The 18,645-nt window shown below is 45.7% G+C and overlaps 2 long non-coding RNA genes across 6 annotated transcripts in view; one reads left to right on the top strand and one right to left on the bottom strand.

The window, feature by feature from the left end:
* Positions 1-6,606, bottom strand: part of LOC142072565 (uncharacterized) — a 32,100-nt gene extending 25,494 nt beyond the window's left edge. The window contains exons 1-2 of the long non-coding RNA XR_012669010.1: positions 6,409-6,606; positions 3,765-3,842 (exon numbers count right to left, since the gene is read on the bottom strand). This is a non-coding gene — a long non-coding RNA (uncharacterized LOC142072565). The remainder of the gene's footprint in view (positions 1-3,764; positions 3,843-6,408) is intronic.
* Positions 1-13,949, top strand: part of LOC125639089 (uncharacterized) — a 68,181-nt gene extending 54,232 nt beyond the window's left edge. For all 5 annotated transcript variants that reach the window (XR_012669007.1, XR_012669008.1, XR_007357379.2 and 2 more), the window contains 2 exons: positions 10,008-12,448; positions 13,365-13,949. This is a non-coding gene — a long non-coding RNA (uncharacterized LOC125639089). The remainder of the gene's footprint in view (positions 1-10,007; positions 12,449-13,364) is intronic.
* Positions 13,950-18,645: the final 4,696 nt, after the last annotated feature.

Genomic DNA, 18,645 nt, shown 5'->3' with positions numbered 1-18,645 from the left:
CTGACCCTGCCTGCCTCCTGATTCTCGGGTTGCCCTATGACCTGTCTCGGTCTCTGACCTCCCAGTATCTGACCTGGCCTGACTCCTGCTTTGACTCTTAGGTCAGGCCACCCATGTCATTTAGGCTCCAGGAGGGGTCCCGATGCTAGCAGAATGGACGTGGCTAACCCTTCAGGAGCCACCACACACACTCGAGTGGGCCACCCGCCTTCACGCGGCCAACCAAGCCCTGCAGGCCTGTGTCGTCCAGCTGATCTCAGAGAACCATCTACTGCAGGAACAAATCATGCAGTTGTATGCCACAATCCACACACGGCTTATGCAGCCCTATTCCCTGATACAACTGCTGGATTGATTTGATGGTAATTGCCAGCGATTCTGAGGTTTCATAAACCAGTGTTGCCTCCTGTTCATGATGCACCCTCAGTCTTCTACTACTGATCATGCAAAGGTGAGCCTGGCCATCAGCCTGCTCTCTGGGGAAGCATTAAACGGGGCCTGCCCGCTCTTGGAATGCGACAGCCCAGTTGTGTTGAACTGGGACCATATCGGTATTATTTGACAACCCACACCGAACTAACTCGAACAGCAGAGGCTGCCCTAAGGAAGCTCCAACAGGGGCAGGGCACTGTAGCTTCCTATGCTGCGCAATTCTGCCTCACAGCCAATACAGACTGGAATGAGGCAGCACAGGTGGGCCACTTCCGATGGGGCCTCCAAGAAGAAATTAAAGACAAACTAGGCTGGGTACAGATTCCCATGAGCCTGGATACCCTTATGAATCTTGCCATCTGTATAGACAACCGGTCACAGGAGTGAAGAGAGTTAAAAATGGGGGCTGTCAACTCTCCAATCTATGTACTGTGACCTTTTCTCCACTGCTTCTTACTGAGCCAATGCAGGTGGATGTGGGCCGTCAATGGCTCACTCCATAGAAAAGAAGAGACAATGCCAGCGCCATCTCTGTTTCTACTGCTGTGAGTCAGGTCACTCCATCTCTACCTTCCCTGTATGAACTTCAAGGAACCTGGGAAAAGAGCTCCCTCACACTTTGGTCTTGAGGGAACACACCCAGAGCCCTGCCCAAGGGCTCCCCATTTGCCAGTTGCACATACCTGGGGCATCCCTGCAAAATATCATCCTACCAGCCCTCATTGACTTACATGCAGCTGACATCTTCATAGATGCAGCAGCAGCCCAAATCTGACAGATACCTTTGCAATGCAAGGTCATTCCTGATCTTGTAGAGACTCTTGGCAGTTCCCCTTTGTCTTCTGATCCAGTAACAGAGGAAAACACTCCCCTGGAGGCTGTGATTTAGGGGTACTGAGAAGTGTTACAATTTGATGTGATCCATTCTCCACACTTTCCCCAATCCTTGGTATCTCTTGGCTGACCCTCCACAACCTGGTCATTTGGTGGCAAGCACAGGAAATCTGTTTTCTGTCTGAGTTTTGTCTCCAGCACTGCTCCAGCATCCAAACCTTGAGAGACTCAGGTGGGACTGACCATCCAGGCAGAACCTTCCATTTCAGTTACAGCCTGAGCTCCCCTTGAAATACCAAGACTATGCGGGTGTTTTAAAAAAGAAGAATGTGGAAACCCTACCTCCGCCTGGGACTATGACTTCACAATAGAGCTGAAGCCCAGAGCCATTTGGACCAGTTTATTCCATGTCAGAACCTGAGCTGGCAGCAGTCCGAGAATACCTCCAGGAGAATTATCCACAAGTCAACCTTGCCAGCTGGCGCACCAGTCCTGTTTGTCAAAAAAAAAGATGGCAGTCTCCAACTCTGCATGGACTACCACTCATTGAATCAGATAACTATCAGGAATTGTTACCTACTACCCCTGATTCCCAAGCTGCTGGACTGTGTTGGAGCTGGCCATATATTCACCAAGCTGGCCCTCTGGGGGGGCTTACAACCTTGTACAGAGAAGGGGACGTGTGGAAGATAGCCTTCTGGACCTTGTACGGGCCACTATGAATATCTGGTAATGCCTTTCGGGTTGAAGCCCGGCCACCTTCCAACATTTTATAAATTATGTGTTCTGAGACATATTGGACCAGTACATAGTAGTCTACCTGGATGACACATTGATTTTCTCTATCCTGAACAGCGTACTGCTCATGTCTGAATCATCCTGGAACACTTGTGGCAGCATGGCCTTTACACTAAGCTCAAGAAGTGTGCCTTTGCTAGGAGTTCTTGGGCTTCACCTTATCCCCAAAAGGAATCCAGATGGACCCAAGTAAGGTCCAAGTTATCCAAGACTGACCAACTCCCCCCACAGTATGTGACCTGCAATGCTTCTTGGGGTTTGCCAACTTCTACTGATGATTTATCCTGAATTTTTTTAAACAAACAAAGTCACTCACTGCTCTCCTCTGGAAAAATGCCAATTCCATTGGTCTTCCAAGGCCCAGCATGCATTCGATCAACTGAAATTTGCCTTTACTACAGCACCTATATTGACTTACCCCAATGTCACAAAAGCCTTAATCGTAGAAGCTGATGACTCCAACATGGCAGTTGGGGCTGTCCTTTCCCAGCGACTTGGCCCCAAACAAGTGTTACACCCGTGTACTTATGACTCCAGGAAGCTCCCCTGCGGAGCTAGACTATGAAATACTTGACAAGGAACTCCTGATGATTAAAAAATTCCCTTTGCAAAATGGTGGCACTACCTGGAAGGAGCTCGTCACCCAGTCCAGGTGATCACTGACCACAAAAATCTGGAATATCTATGTAAAGCAAAAGCCTTAAACCAATGGTAGCTTCGGTGGTTCTTACTTTTCCTCATGATCCGACCACCCTGGATCCAAAAATGGCAAGGCAGATACCCTATTTCTAAGATACGGTACCACCCCACAAGATGCCAGCCAGGAACCAACTCTCATTCTTAAATCCTGTAACTTTGTCACTGCAGCTCATCTGGATATACTCAGATTGATGTGCTCCACCTCTGCCTCAGAAATTCTGCCTGATGAACAAACTACTACTGCCAAGCAGCCACATGACTCCCTGAAGGAATCACATACATAAGAGACCATGTCTATGTGCCCCCAGGACCCACAATGGTCACAGTCCTACAACTATGCCATGATTTTCCCCTAGTAGATCACTTGGGGTATTTCAAGACATATTGACTAATAGTCTGTTCCTTTTAGTGTCCCTGGATGCGCCCAATCCAGTTGTTCATTGCCTCCTGTGATGTTTCTGCCTTTGCCAACACCCCATGCCACAAACCCTATGGTCTCCTCCAGCATTTGGATACCCCATCTCAACCCTGGGTGGCCATCACTGTAGACTTTAGTATAGAATTACCAGAGTCTGACAAATTTACAAGTTTTAATGGTAGTAGACTACTTTACCAAAATGGGCCACTTCTTACCTTGCACAGGCCTCCCCTCCACTGAAGAGACAGTCCATTTTTGGATTAGCAACCTGACCTTCCAGGGCACATCACCTCGGTTCGGGGGTTGCAGTTCACGGCCTGGATCTGGCACAAGGCCCTGCACCTGCTGGGAGTCTGCACATGTCTGTCTTCTGCGTACCATCACCAGTCCAATGGCCAGACTGAAAGGGCTAACCGGATTCTCAAGGAGTATCTGCGATGCTACATTAATCATCACCAGGATGATTGGTCCTCACTTCTCTATTACATAGAGTTTGCCTACAACAACGCAGATCATGCATCTATGGGTCAGAGTCCCTTTTTTATCAATTAGGTGAACCACCCCGGATTCAATCCACAAGTACCTGCATCCTTTGCCCAACTCAGCTGCCTCAGACCTGGTGCAGTGGATATGTCAGGCCCAGGAAGAAGTAAAGAAGCACCTGGAAAAGGCAAAAGTGGAGTATAAGCAGCATGCGGGCCAGCAAGGATCCACCTATTCAGTAGGACAAAAAGTATGGCTCTGCATGGAGCACCGCCACATAGACAGGCCTGCCTGCAAGCTGGACTTTCTGTTTCTTGGCCCTTTTAAGATATTACGACAGGTAAATCCAGTTACTTTTGAACTCCAACTTCTCTGCTCTCTAAAGATGCACCTGGTGTTTCATGTATCACTTTTGAAACCCTACACAGAAAACCTTTTCCCTTACTGGACCCAGCCACCTCCCCCTACAGTACAAGTACAGGGCCATAAGGAATGTGTAGTTCATGAGATCCTGGACTCCAAACATAAACGTGACAGGCTATGGTATCTTGTGGACTGGGAGGAATACGGTCCTAAGGAATACATCTGGAAGCCTGTGGAAAATGTACACGCTCCCACATTTGTGTGGGCATTCCATAAAAATCACCCCAAAAAGCTTGGTCACACACTGCCTGGAGGGCACCCCTTCGAAAGGGGTGATGTCAGGACTGCACATCTCAAACTCCGGTCTACAAGACTTTGGCCAACCTGCTAACAGTTGCTAGGGCAGAACCTGAACCCTGACAGATTACTCCAGTCCTGGAACCTGATTGGCAGAATGCTAGGGTTTCTGATTGATCCACAGTTTCTATATAAACCTAACACAAGACAGGAAGAGGAAGTTGTCTATGCAACAGGGATTCACCTTGCACTTGACTGTGTGCATTGTGCTTCCTGCTCCTGCTCCCATTGCTTGACATCCTGGTATCCTGGCCTGGCTTAACTCTGGTAATCAATCTGTGGTTCTGTTCTCAAGTTTGCCTCCTGCTTCTGATCTCCTGGTAACCTGACCCTGCCTGCCTCCCGACACTTGACTCTTGGGTTGGACTCCTTGTTTGGCCACTAGGTCACAGCATGTATGTCCCAGTAGTGACACAGCACAGGTCACTGACATCCAAGATGACCTTTGCAGAGAGCAGAAAAACTACCCACTGAATTTCATCCCTTCCCCTCCCCTCCAGATTTCAGTGTATTCATGAAGTAAGACAGCTTAGAAGTGTTGTAAGAAGATAGTCATCACTTGTGATTCAGGACCATGTCACAGCAGCTGATAAAAGATGCCTGGGAGCGCCCAGGGCTGCTGCTGAAAGAAACTGTTACCACCACCTTTGAAGAGGGAAACCTACAATCCACCCTAAACCATGCCATAATTCAGCCAATTCTGAAGAAGCTAGACCGATCTCTAGACCTATCAGATCTTACAAATAAGCACTTGGTGTCAACCTTCCTATATATAAGCAAAATAACAGAGAAACAAATGACGAACTGCTTCCAAACACAGCTATCCATTACCAAAAACCTGGACACTCCTCAGTAGACTTAAGTGCACAAAGTTAAGCATGTGCTTAAGTGTTTTGGGGAATTGTGGACTTAGAGAGGTACTTCTACTCTAAGTTCCAATTAAATAACTATTTCTTGGGGTAGTTTCATTTTAAATAGCCCCAGCCAGTATGATTAATATTTATTAGTTATATTACAGAGCTTTACAGAGGCCTGAGTCAGAATTGGGGTGTATTGTACTAGGCACTGTACAAATGTATATGGAAAGATAGTCCTTCCCCCAAAGAGGTTATAACCTAAGAAACAGAGAAATCAACTAGGTTACATAATTAGTCAATCTACTTTAGAATGACTTTAGGACAGGGAACATGACTTCGTCTATGACTTGTACAGCACCAAGCACAATAATGACACTAAATAAGGAAGTAATAGTTCTGCAGAGGCAGATGAAGGTTGGCGAGGAAGCTAGTAGGGCATAGCTGCACCTGCTACTGCCAAGTTTCCTATCACAGTCAGTCTGGGAGGCAGAGGTGTGATGCTTGCCCTTCATGTGTGCTTTCCAGATTCCTGTCATCTAAAGTTGCAGCCGCTTAGCCATCACTTTGAGTGGCATGTGTCATAGGGATAGTGGAGATAAAACTTAAGTGTGTGCACTGGAGCTTGCAATAACACAGCAGCAGCAATATCTGAAAAAACTGCATCCCAGAATCAAAATAATATGGAGATGAATCAATTTCAAATGGCCATTCAGTGTCTTGACTTTCCAAATCAGAGTCTTTCCAAATCAGAAGTCACAACTGCCATAATCGGGTACAACAAAATATAAAAGAAGCAGAAGAAATCCATCTTGTCTCGCTTTCTGTCTCTCTTGCACACACACAGATAGTCATCTTACACAGAGAGAGAAACAGATATATGCAGATTGCATAGATACAGGGGTACGGTATATCTGTACACAGAGACACATGCACTGAAATATTTACCCATAGTTGCATGTGAACAGAGAAATACTAATACATACATGCACCGATGCATGACTCATTCACGCACAGAGACACATAAGTACATACATACACAGACTCATATTCATTCACACATGTACAGTCTCTCTCTCAGCACTGACACCTACATAAACACACAGATCCTTACAGACACAAACACATCAATGCTAAGACACTCATAAACACACACAAAGAGATACTCACACACATATAGTTACTTTGAAGCCTTTTGCGAATTTCCCGCTTGCAGTTCTATTTTTCTCTCCTGGTTTCCTAAGAACCCAGCTGAAACTTCATGGCTGCAGCTGTCACTAACTCATATTCCCAGGGAGTCGGGTGAGGGACACAAGTCCTAGCTGTCAAGGAGCAGCACGCCAGGGGCTTTGCTGTTTTGACAACCTCTTTCCAACTCAGACTGTGCACAGTCACAGGTACTGGGACTTTCAGGGCTTTTACTAGGGGTGGAGGTTTTGGGCAGGTGGAAGTTGTGCTTTCTACAGCCAAAGAAGTAGATATTTATATTAAAGTATGAAAAATCTGAATCCCAAATAACTAGGGTGTCTAAAGTGAGGCTCCAAAATCCATATTTATGCCTCTAAATAGAAGTAGCTTCATTTTCAAAGTGCTGAACACCCACAGCTACCATTGGCTTAGGGAGAACTACAAAAGGTTATTAATCTACCTGTAATATGATGGGGATCATTATTTGCTGACTCCAGTGGCTACTGTAAAAATGGTCAGAAAATTTACTCTATAAAAATGCTCCTGTGTTCCCGTCTTACTCAACACACAGTAACTGTTCCATGTGTGTCTCCAAGTCACACTTGCTGACTTTACTGACCCAAACAACTGCTAACTCTGAAGTAAGGTGTTGAGTCCTATATATCCGCCTTCTCATGATTTTCGCTGGGATCGATGTCAGGCTAACCAGCCTAGTATTTCCGTTCATTCCATTTGCCCTTTTTAAATATTGGCACAACATTTCATTTTTTCCAATTCCCTGAAACTTCCCAGTGTTCCAAGTTTTGTTAAAAATCAACATTAGTGATTCAGATTGCTCCCTGGTCCATTCTTTTAATACTCGTGGGTGCAAGCTGTTCTGCTGATAAATACCCACCATTCCTGAAAGTACCCATGGTAAATAAACATTTTTACTCAAATGATTAGGCCGTGTTGGATCCAAATATGTCATTATCTGTGCTCCTCATAATGTGCATCCCAGCACCTGCTGATTTTATCCCATAAATTATCTCAAACACACTAAAAATTATCCTAACGTGTCTATCGCCAGACACCTTAGGGTACATCTACACTGCAAAGAAATACCTGCAGCATCGAATCTCAGAGCCTTGGTCAATTGACTTGGTTTCGGACTGCATGGATAAAAATAGCCAAGACCCATCCCTCTCTCCAGCTTTCAGAGCCTGGGCTCCAGCTCAAGCGGGAATGTTTAGCCTTACAGTCCGAGCTCTGCAAGCCCAAGTCACTTGAATCAGGCTCTGACACTTAGCACCCTGAATTTTTCTTTGCAGTGTAGACATACCCCTAGTGACTGGACATCGTTTATAATCATTTAGAGACAGAGTCTGTAGCCCTTGCTCATGTGAATGAGAAGACTCTGCAGCTCCTGACTTCATTGGGACTACTCAAGTGATTAAGGGCTGCAGGCCCTTTATCATCATTCACTGCATATCCCCATATCACTGTTAAGTTTTCACATCATGACCCCTACAACAGATCAGTACATTAAAGGGGACACTGAAGTAATTAGTTCAAATTCCAAATATAGTTAAAAAGAACAGGGCGAGGAACAAGAATGGGGAAGTCTTACAAAATAGAAAGGTTTACATGAATTAGAATGTCAATAATAACACATTCTTATTTTGGATTTAAACTTCCCTCTGGCATATTGGAAACCCAAACCCAGTAGCCATAGACTAGTGCTTGAGAAACACAAAGGGGAACTGATCATTATGGTTTCACTGTCGTAGGATGAGTGAAATGCAAAGGGTAATCAAAGAACGTAAATTGTAAAAAGGAAATTAGATTTGAAATATTCTTTCAGTTTTAATAATCTTGAGTGTTAGTGACACAGGGAAGGATTTTTTAAAAAATGTGATTATTAGGTTGATAGTGTGGTTAGATGGAAACTCAATTTTGGCAATAATAAAATAAAAAACAAAAGACAATAGCTACCATTTTTGTGACTCCCACTCAAAAACTATACCCAATTTTCTTTCCACTTTCTCGTGGTTTTGGAGCAACAACTAACTAACAAGAATACTGCCCAAATTCCTGTTGACATGATTGAAGAGATAGGTGCCCAGAACAAGGAAGTAAACAAAAAGAAAGCCATGCTGACCTCTGCTGTATCAGAAACACTAGTGGGGAAATGGCGCCTTTCAGTGGAACTTGAGTGAGAAGGCCCATGTTCCCTGCAGGGACTGTAATTGACAAGACATCAGGGGCTCAGGAAACACAGAGTCAGGCTGGAAGCAAGTAGCCATGTGGCTGGAGCAATCCACAGAGTTTAATAAACCAGTTCCACTGGTTAACCTGCATTCAGCATCACTCTGCGAATGGAACACTTTCCTGCTTTAGCTGTTGTCCCCATTACAAACTCCATAGCCTGCCACAACATGTCTTCTCATAGCAGCATCCCATCATGTGGCAGGAGACAAGCACAACAGGTGGCCATGCTGTCCAACTGAACTTTACTCTCATTGTCTCCCCTCATAGGTAAGAAATAGGAAGGGATGGAAACACCCCAAACTGCCATTTCCCACCTCAACATGTTAGCCCTTAATCGTCATTAGGGTTTGCAAACAAAAGTCTCTCCAAGTGGCTGCCCTGCTGTTGCAGCCAGAGTGTCACCCATTTGGTGTAAGCACTGAAGAATATTCTCTGTGAGCATCCCAATGAATAGTTGAACTACCCGACATGCATTGCTGGTGATTTGCAAGCTGATGGAATCATTTCTAATGCTAAATGACTTGCCCAAGGTCCCTTAGGCAGAGTGTTGCCAACTCTCATGATATTATTGCAAGTCATGCAATTTTGGTGTTATTCTTAAAGCCCCACCTCCTGGAGGCATGGTCTTGAGACTTGCCAACATGAGGCCAGTTAGTGACAGATATGATGGAGACTTTCACAATGTGGATTCTTGTTTAGTAAGAATTAGACTGAGAGTGAGCAGTTCATTTCATACAGGCCACCAGGTGGAAACAACTTATGAGCACTGCTAACCTGCAACTTCAAGTCGAAAGGTTCCATCCACATCCTGTGGTGAGGGCTTCCTGGTTAGCTGTGTTGTCACAAGTTCCCACTTGCTTGCTTTGGGGTGGAAAGTCCTGCTTGCCCAACAAGGACCAACCCATTCAGGTTCTCTTTTGATCCATTTTGGGATGCAGGACTGACACATGGATATGATATGACACTTCTGTGAGCCACCTAGTTTACATGGATGGAATCACACTGCCAGTATAAAGGATAATTAAACAAACCTGTTAGTTGCCAGTTGACCCTATGCCTGATCTGGCTAGATCCATTAGTTTTTGGTCTAGATTCTTTAGTTATTGTCCTTTTCTCATGCTCCTAATGTCTCATTCTTTCCTTCTACTGTCCCATGTATCTGTATCACTTGTCTCTTATTTTATACTTAGATTGTGAGCTCCTTGGGGGTGGGACTGTCATTTTGTTCTGTGTTTGTTCAGCACAGTGGAGCCCTGTGTCTGGGGCTCCTTGGTACTACAGTATTAGAAATAATTAATAATAATCATACTGCTTTGTTTTTTGACCTCTAGGCTTCCCCAGGATATGCTACAAAAGCTGTAAGATGCCTCAGATGCCAGTGCAGGAACAAGAAAAAAGGAGGACTAAGTCGGTCACCTGGGAGGTCTCTACCCCCAGCGCAGAGCTCTTCTGTTGCCCCAGGATGAGGCAGGGACTGGTATATCAAGAAACTGCATAGGATATTTTTCCTGCAGAGGTATGACATCATGCCTGGCAGCCTCCCAAGGCACCGTATCCAATTATCTGAGTCATCAACAAAGATAAATTGTCAAGGGATTGTCTCTGAATTTGGCCCCAGTAAATACAAGAGCAGAAAAGGCAAAGAGAAATGGCTGACTGCAGTAGGGTGACCAGATGTCCTGATTTTATAGGGACAGTCCTGATATTTGGGCTTTGTCTTGTATAGGCACCTATTACCACCCCACCCCTTGTCCCGATTTTTTCACACTTGCTATCTGGTCACCCTAGACAGCAGAGTGGGGGTACACATACACACAGAGAGAACACAAGAATTAGAAGGGATGCAGGAAATCCAGATACATGCAGATACCGGGAAAAACACTGATTTGCTCACTTTCACACGTACATGCTTTTGCCCACACAATCTCACACATGTATATTCGCACTCCTACATGTGTATGCTCACAAACACCTATTTTCACATAGCGCACATAAAAAATATATACACTCTATCATATGCACACACAAATACACTATAGCAGACATGCACAAACGTACACCCACATAAATGCAAACTGAAATCACACACCTAGATGCATATAACACAGCACCAACACATAAACATGTATGCACCCAAGCTCAATGATGATACTATCTGTATAACAGCTGCTTAATCACATAGTAGCTGTTCTTGTTTACAACATAATGAGGAACCAGAAACATTGGCCCAAATTATTCCCTCTGCCTTCCGTGTCAGAGGAGACAAAACCCTATGGAATTGAGACAGGGGTATCATTCCACACAGTAAACCTCCTGTGGGCATGGGGATCTCTGTGTAAGGAGGAGAGAATGAGTACAGGAGAGAGGCGGGCTGCAGCGAATAAGCACGGCGACCTTACCAGCCCTCTGTGGATTTTATAGCAGAGATATTACTGATTGAATCACTATGGTGATTAACTTTGGTGCACTACCCTCATCCTACGGAATCTCCTGTGAGGGGAGTCCAGGGGTATCAGCCAGTAGGACAGAGGCAGTGCTGAGACACAGCAACTCTACATAGACATCGATGGTCTTTGGCAAATCCCCTAAAACTATGATACGGGGTGGGGGAGGGGAAACCTCCTGCCTCTTCCAGGTGTTTATATGAGAGCAAAGTCCCTACTCCAGTAGAACAACACAGAGGAAACCCTGCAAAGGGAGTTTCATAGAGTTCCCAATCCTCCACATAAGGATTGATCTGGCTATTGGACAATGGCAGGTCTATTGCTTTTTTGTATGCAGTGTAAACAAATCTTCATTAGAGACCAGACTGAGACCCTTCTCTCTTATGACTCAGCCTGGATTTTAACCTGGATCTCGACTGCATTTACTTTGCCCTGATCTACAGTACGGGGTTAGGTCGAATTTAGCGGCGTTAGGTCAATTTTAAAATGAATGCGTCTACACAACCTACCCCGTCCATTGACCAAAAGGGCTCTTAAAATAAACTTCTGTACTCCTCCCCGGCGAGGGGAGTAGCGTTAAAATTGATGTTGCTGGGTCAAATTTGGGGTAGTGCAGACGCAAGTCGATGGTATTGGCCTCTGGGAGCTATCCCAGAGTGCTCCAACGTGACCGCTCTGGACAGCACTTTGAACTCCGATGCACTAGCCAGGTACACAGGAAAAGCCCCAGGAAATTTTGAATTTCATTTTCTGTTTGATCAGCGTGGCGAACTCAGCAGCACAGGTGACCATGCAGTCCCCCCCAGAATCCGAAATGAGCTCCAGCAAGGACCGAAAGGGAGACACTGGATCTGATTGCTGTATGGGGAGAAGAACCTGTGCAGGCCGAACTCTGATCAAAAAGAAGAAATGCTCATATATATGCCAAAATTGCACAGGGCATGGTGGAGAGAGGCTACAACAGGGACACACAGCAGTGCCGCGTGAAAGTTAAGGAGCTGAGGCAAGCCTACCAAAAGATAAAGGAGGCAAATGGTCGCTCTGGATCAGAGCCCCATACATGCTGCTTCTATGATCAGCTGCATGGCATTCTAGGGGGGGACCCTACCACTACCCCACCACTGTCTTTCAACACCTGCAAGGGGGAATCTCACGCAACAGGGAGGAGGATTTTGTGGATGAGGAAGAGGAGGAGGAGAAGGAGGAGAATGTGCAGCAGGCAAGCTGTGAATCCATTCTCCCCAGCAGCCAGGACCTTTTCATCACCCTGGAGCCAGTACCCTCCCAAGGCGGGATCCCCGACCCTGAAGCCGGAGAAGGTAGCTCTGGTGAGTGCACATTTGTAACTACAGTACAGGGTTTAAAAGCAATAGTGTTTAATGTTTGATTTGCCCTGAAGAATTGGGATGCATGCGGGGCTAGTACAGCTACTGGAAAAGTCAGTTAACGTGTCTGGGGATGGAGCGGGAATCCTCCAGGGACATCTCCATGAAGTTCTCCTGGAGGTACTCTGAAACTCTTTGCAGAAGGTTTCTGGGGAGGGCTGCCTTATTTTGTCCTCCACGGTAGGACACTTTACCATGCCAAGCCAGTAGCAAGTAGTCTGGAATCATTACAGCACAAAGCATGGCAGCGAATGGTCCTGGGTTTTGGTCGTATTCAAGCAACATTCGGTCTTTATCTTTCTGTGTTAGCCTCAGGAGAGCGATATCATTCATGGTCATCTGGTTGAAATAGGGGAATTTTTGTAAGGGAACAGTAAAAGGACCCCATTCATGCTGGGTTGTTTGCGCTTGGCTAAAAGGCATCATCCCGGAGAATAGCCACGTGGCGGGGGGAGGGTGAAGGGATCATTCCAGAGAATAGCCATGAAGTGCGGTGGGGGGAGGTGTGTGCTGCATATCCACCCGAAAACTGCAGCCCCTCCAGTGAAACCCAACCGGCATTGCTTGCTATGGGAAAGGATGGCGCTGCAGTTTGAAACCATTCCCACACGTTATGAAGGTGGAAGAAGCCAACCCTGCATACCAAAATGGCTGCCTGGAAACAGAATTCTGTTGCCCAACCGTGTGTGATGTGTCACCATACCGGCAGGCACTCAATATAAAAGGCAAAATGTGACCTTGTACCTAAAACACATGTGCTATGCACTGTGAATTGCTTGATTCACTGTGAAAGAATCTCCCTTTTGTTTTCAGAAATGTATCATCTTAAATTTTACTCTCCCTTTTTATCTCCCCCCAGGTGCAAATGTTTCTATGCTTCCCCTATCATCTCCGACCCTGAGGTTATCGCAGATTAGAAGTCGAAAAAAAAACGCACTCACGATGACATGTTTTCTGAGCTCATGCAGTCCTCCCGCACAGATAGGGCACAGCTTAATGCATGGAGGCATTCAGTGGCAGAGGCCAGGAAAGCATTAAGTGAGCACGAAGAGCAGAGGCAGGAGGCGATGCTGAGGCTAATGGGGGAGCAAACGGACATGTGAAGCATCCGTTGGAGCTGCAGGAAAGCCAACAAGAGCACAGACCCCCTCTGCATCCAGTGTATAACCGCCTGCCCTCCTCCCCATGTTCCATAACCTCCTCACCCAGACGCCCAAGAACGCGGGGGGGTGGGAGGCTCCGGGCACCCAGCCACTCCACTCCAGAGGATGGCCCAAGCAACAGAAGGCTGTCATTCAAACAGTTTTGATTTATAGTGTAGCTACAATAAGCAATGTGGCCTTGTCCTTCCCTCCTCCCACACCCCACCCCACCCGGGCTACCTTGTCAGTTATCTGACTTTTTTTTTTAATTAATAAAGAAAGAATGCATGGTTGCAAAACAATAGTTACTTTATTTCCTTTGCCAACTGCGATCGAAGGGGGGAGGATGGTTGGCTTACAGGGAATTAAAATCAACAAAGGGGGTGGGTTTGCAGCAAGAAGAAACACACACAGCTGTCACACCGTAGCCTGGCCAGTCATGAAACTGGTTTTCAAAGACTCTCTGATGCGCAGCGCACCTAGCTGTGCTCTTCTAATCTCCCTGGTGTCTGGCTGCTCAAAATCGGCCGCCAGGCGATTTGCCTCAACCTCCCACCCCACCATAAACGTCTCCCCCCTTACTCTCACAGATATTATGGAGCACACAGCAAGTAGCAATAACAATGGGAATGTTGGTTGCACTGAGGTCTAACGTAGTCAGCAAACAGTGCCAGTGAGCTTTTAAATGTCCAAAGGCACATGCTACCACCATTCTGCACTTGCTCAGCCTATAGTTGAACTGCTCCTTACTACTGTCCAGGCTGCCTGGGTACGGCTTCATGAGCCATGGGAGCAAGGGGTAGGCTGGGTCCCCAAGGATAACTATTGGCATTTCAACATCCCCAATGGTAATTTTCTGGTCTGGGAAGTAAGTCCCTTCTTGCAACTGCTCGAACAGCCCTGAGTTCCTAAAGTTGCGAGCGTCATGCACTTTTCCTGGACAACCCACGTTGATGTCGGTGAAACGTCCCTTGTGATCCATCAGTGTTTGCAGCACCATTGAGAAGTACCCCTTGTGGTTTATGTACTGGTTGGCAAGGTGGTCCAGTGCCAAGATAGGGATATGTGTTCTGTCTATCGCCCCACCACAGTTAGGGAACCCCATTGCAGCAAAGCCATCCACTATGATTTGCACATTTCCCAGAGTCACTACCCTTGATAGCAGAACGTCAGTGATTGCATTGGCTACTTGGATCACAGCAGTCCCCACAGTAGACTTGCCCACTCCAATTTGATTCCCTATTGACCGGTAGAAGTCAGGTGTTGCAAGCTTCCCCAGGGCTATCGCCACACGCTTCTCAACTGTCAGGACAGCTCTCATCTTGGTATTTCTGTGCTTCAGGGCGGGGGAAAGCAACTCACAAAGTTCAAGGAAAGTGGCCTTATGCATGCAAAAGTTTCACAGCCACTGTGAATCATCCCATACCTGCAACACTACGCGGTCCCACCAGTCTGTGCTTGTTTGCCGGGCCCAGAATTGGCATTCCACTGTATCAACCAGCCCCACTGCCACCATGATATCCCAATTTCCACAGCCCATGCTTTCAGGAACATCTGTGTCCATGTCCTCATCACAATCGTCCTCGTGCTCGTGTCTCTTAGCCCAGTTCTGCACATACTCCAGGATAATGTGCGAGGTGTTTAAAGTGCTCACAACAGCAGCAGTGAGCTGAGCGGCCTCCATGCTTGCTGTGGTATGGCGTCTGAATGGGTAACCCAGGAAAAAAGGTGCGAAACGATTGTCTGCCATTGCTTCCACGGAGGGAGGGAGGGATGGAGAGGCGACTGACGACATGTACCCAAAACCACCCTTAACAATGCTTTTGCCCCATCAGGCATTGGGAGCTTAACCCAGAATTCCAATGGGTAGGGGAGACTGTGGGAACTATGGGATATCTACCCACAGTGCACCACTCTGTAAGTCGATGCTAGCCACAGTATTGAGGACACACTCTGCCGACTTAATGCGCTTAGTGGGGACATACACAATCGACTGTATAAAATTGATTTCTAAAAATCGACTTCTGTAAAATTGACCTAATTTTTTAGTGTAGACATACCCTAAGTCTTCCTGCCTCCAGCCTTTGCAGCATCAGTTTTCAAAGGCTGAAAAATAGACATTCTTAGCCCTAGCCGTTCCCTGTCCTGGATTATGCTACCTTTGCAGCTGCAATGTGTTCCTTGCCTGGAAGAGCTTGCAAGGAGCACAAGGCTTTTCTGAAGCTGGCATGTGCAACGTTGTTTTCAAAGCCAGGTCTCTGGAGGGTTCCGATAATTACTTCACCAGAATTCATTTATATATCTGAAATTCCCCCAGCACATTGGAGAAATAAAGGCCTGTACTGCCTCATCGGCCAGCACTGAGGTGACAGCTATAAATAATACTATGATATAATGGCCATCATTGGCATAAACAAACAGATGCACACAAAGTCTCTCTGTCTCATACACACATACATACAATTTCACATGCACATATACCATAGACCATTACGTTCACACAAAGAAACAGATATGCACACAGTCACCACAAATAGGAATACAAAGAATTCCACCCCGGCCCCAAATCACCCACATGCGCACACATCTAGCTGCATTCAGACCTGCACTCACAGAATTACATTCCCAGGTCGACACAGACAGAATCTCACACACACACAGACACACACACGCACAAAATTTACAGAGATAGAAACACCCATTCCATAGACAATAGAAATACATACCCACACATAAGCACTGCGCTCACACAAAAGCTATTAAGATGTAGATGTGGCTTCATTAATCTGTGCTGTTTTACAGACCTTATTCCCTGGCTTTCATGGGGTATTTAGATGATAAATGAGGCCATTTTGGAACCTGGCAAAATGCCAAGTTCCTCAGCATGTACTACAGAATGAAATTATGAAATTTTTATATAATATGTAGACCATGGGAGGGGAGGCATAAGCCGGAGTGGACGTGTGTCTGTGTGTATAAATATCAGCTTCAGTCAGAGCTGCAGTGCATAAAGTGTGTGTGTGTGTGTGTGTGTGTGTGTGTGTGTGTGTATCAGCCTCTGAGATCATCTGGGATGCTTGAACTGATTTATCTAACAGGAGGACAGAACACTTGACTCCAGAACTCACTTCCTCCCCAGTCTGGCAAATCCTGAAATTGATAATCTTCAGGGCCTAATACAAAGCTTATGTGGGTAGGTGGATAGATGAGTTTTCTAGTAGTATTGTCAGTATGCATGTCTTTTGCTTTATGTTTGTGAATGTGAGTGCCAAAGAAATTTAAGAGAAAAATCATGATACAAGTACAGTTATCTACACACACATGTGATGGTGCTATCCCAGTGATTAAGTGTAGAGCCACATGATACATTCATTTAACATGTTTGACTTCCTCACCTGCATTCTACCTCCTATAGTTTGGTCACTCCAAAATAATTATTATTAATGAATCTGCACCAGAACTACCTCTAACATTTCAAACCACTGAGTAGCTTTGAACAGGTACTATTTAAAAAAAAAAATTAACAGGCCAGAGAAATGCTTCTTTGTTTCCACCCAAATATGGAACTTTCCTCTGAAAGTTATCCTGACTCAAGGTCCAGATTAGGTAAGATTCAGTCCAGAACCATTAGCAATTTTAAAATCTGATGTCTCAGCTCTGCAGAGCTGGAACCAGGAGCTTTTATCCCATTAGAAAGCAATCAGCCAACCATTGATGATAGCCAAGGAGAGCTGGTTTTGTTTTATGCATTTAATTAATTATTACTTTTTAAAAAACCTTTTCAGATAATCACCTTCAAGATGTGCAGTAACTGACCTATGTAAAAAGAAAAGGAGTACTTGTGGCACCTTAGAGACTAACCAATTTATTTGAGCATGAGCTTTCGTGAGCTACAGCTCACTTCATCAGATGTATACCGTGGAAACTGCAGCAGACTTTATATACACACAGAGAATATGAAACAATACCTCCTCCCACCCCACTGTCCTGCTGGTAATAGCTTATCTAAAGTGATCAACAGGTGGGCCATTTCCAGCACAAATCCTGGATTTGTGCTGGAAATGGCCCACCTGTTGATCACTTTAGATAAGCTATTACCAGCAGGACAGTGGGGTGGGAGGAGGTATTGTTTCATATTCTCTGTGTGTATATAAAGTCTGCTGCAGTTTCCACGGTATACATCTGATGAAGTGAGCTGTAGCTCACGAAAGCTCATGCTCAAATAAATTGGTTAGTCTCTAAGGTGCCACAAGTACTCCTTTTCTTTTTGCGAATACAGACTAACACGGCTGTTCCTCTGAAACCTGACCTATGTAAGTGGCAGTTATCACTGTTCCCATTGTCTGTTCTCCCCCATTCCTCTCATGGAGTTTGTCACACTCACTTGTTGCTTCTTGTTTCAAATTAGACTGTAAGCACTTTTGGGCAGGAACCACCGGGTTTTCCTGTGTGTGTGCAGAGTGCACAGATCCTGATGTGGACACGTGGGTGCTGCTATAATAATACAAATAATAATATAATTAAATCAGAAAATGGAGATTCCCAGTGAGACACAAAGTACATTGCTTCCAACTTAGAATGTACCAATATATTGAACTTCGAAGTCAAGACATGTTTATGTATTGAAAGGCTATTTTAGCTCATTTTTAGATGTTTAAATTCCAAAGATTTCGCAGTTAGGCTCATGATACTGTGACAAAGTTCCTGCTCTACCTTGGTGGGTCTTGCGCTTCTTGGTGAAGTTGCTCACCTTGGAGCTTCACGGCAGCCCTCAGCTTGACCGTTTTTCTGAACCCACAGTCCAGGTCGACTCCTCCTGTATCTGACTAGGAGTTGGGAGGATTTGTGGGAACCTGGGCCCACCCTCTACTACAGGTTCCAGCCCAGGGCCCTGTGGAATGCAGCTGTCTAGAGTGTCTCCTGGAACAGCTGTGTGACAGCTACAACTCCCTGGGCTACTTCCCCATGGCCTCCTCCCAACACCTTCTTTATCCTCGC

The sequence above is a fragment of the Caretta caretta genome, chromosome 6 (assembly GCF_965140235.1).
Source record: "Caretta caretta isolate rCarCar2 chromosome 6, rCarCar1.hap1, whole genome shotgun sequence".
In the NCBI taxonomy this organism is placed as follows: domain Eukaryota; kingdom Metazoa; phylum Chordata; order Testudines; family Cheloniidae; genus Caretta; species Caretta caretta.
This window is presented reverse-complemented; position numbering and strand designations above follow the sequence as displayed.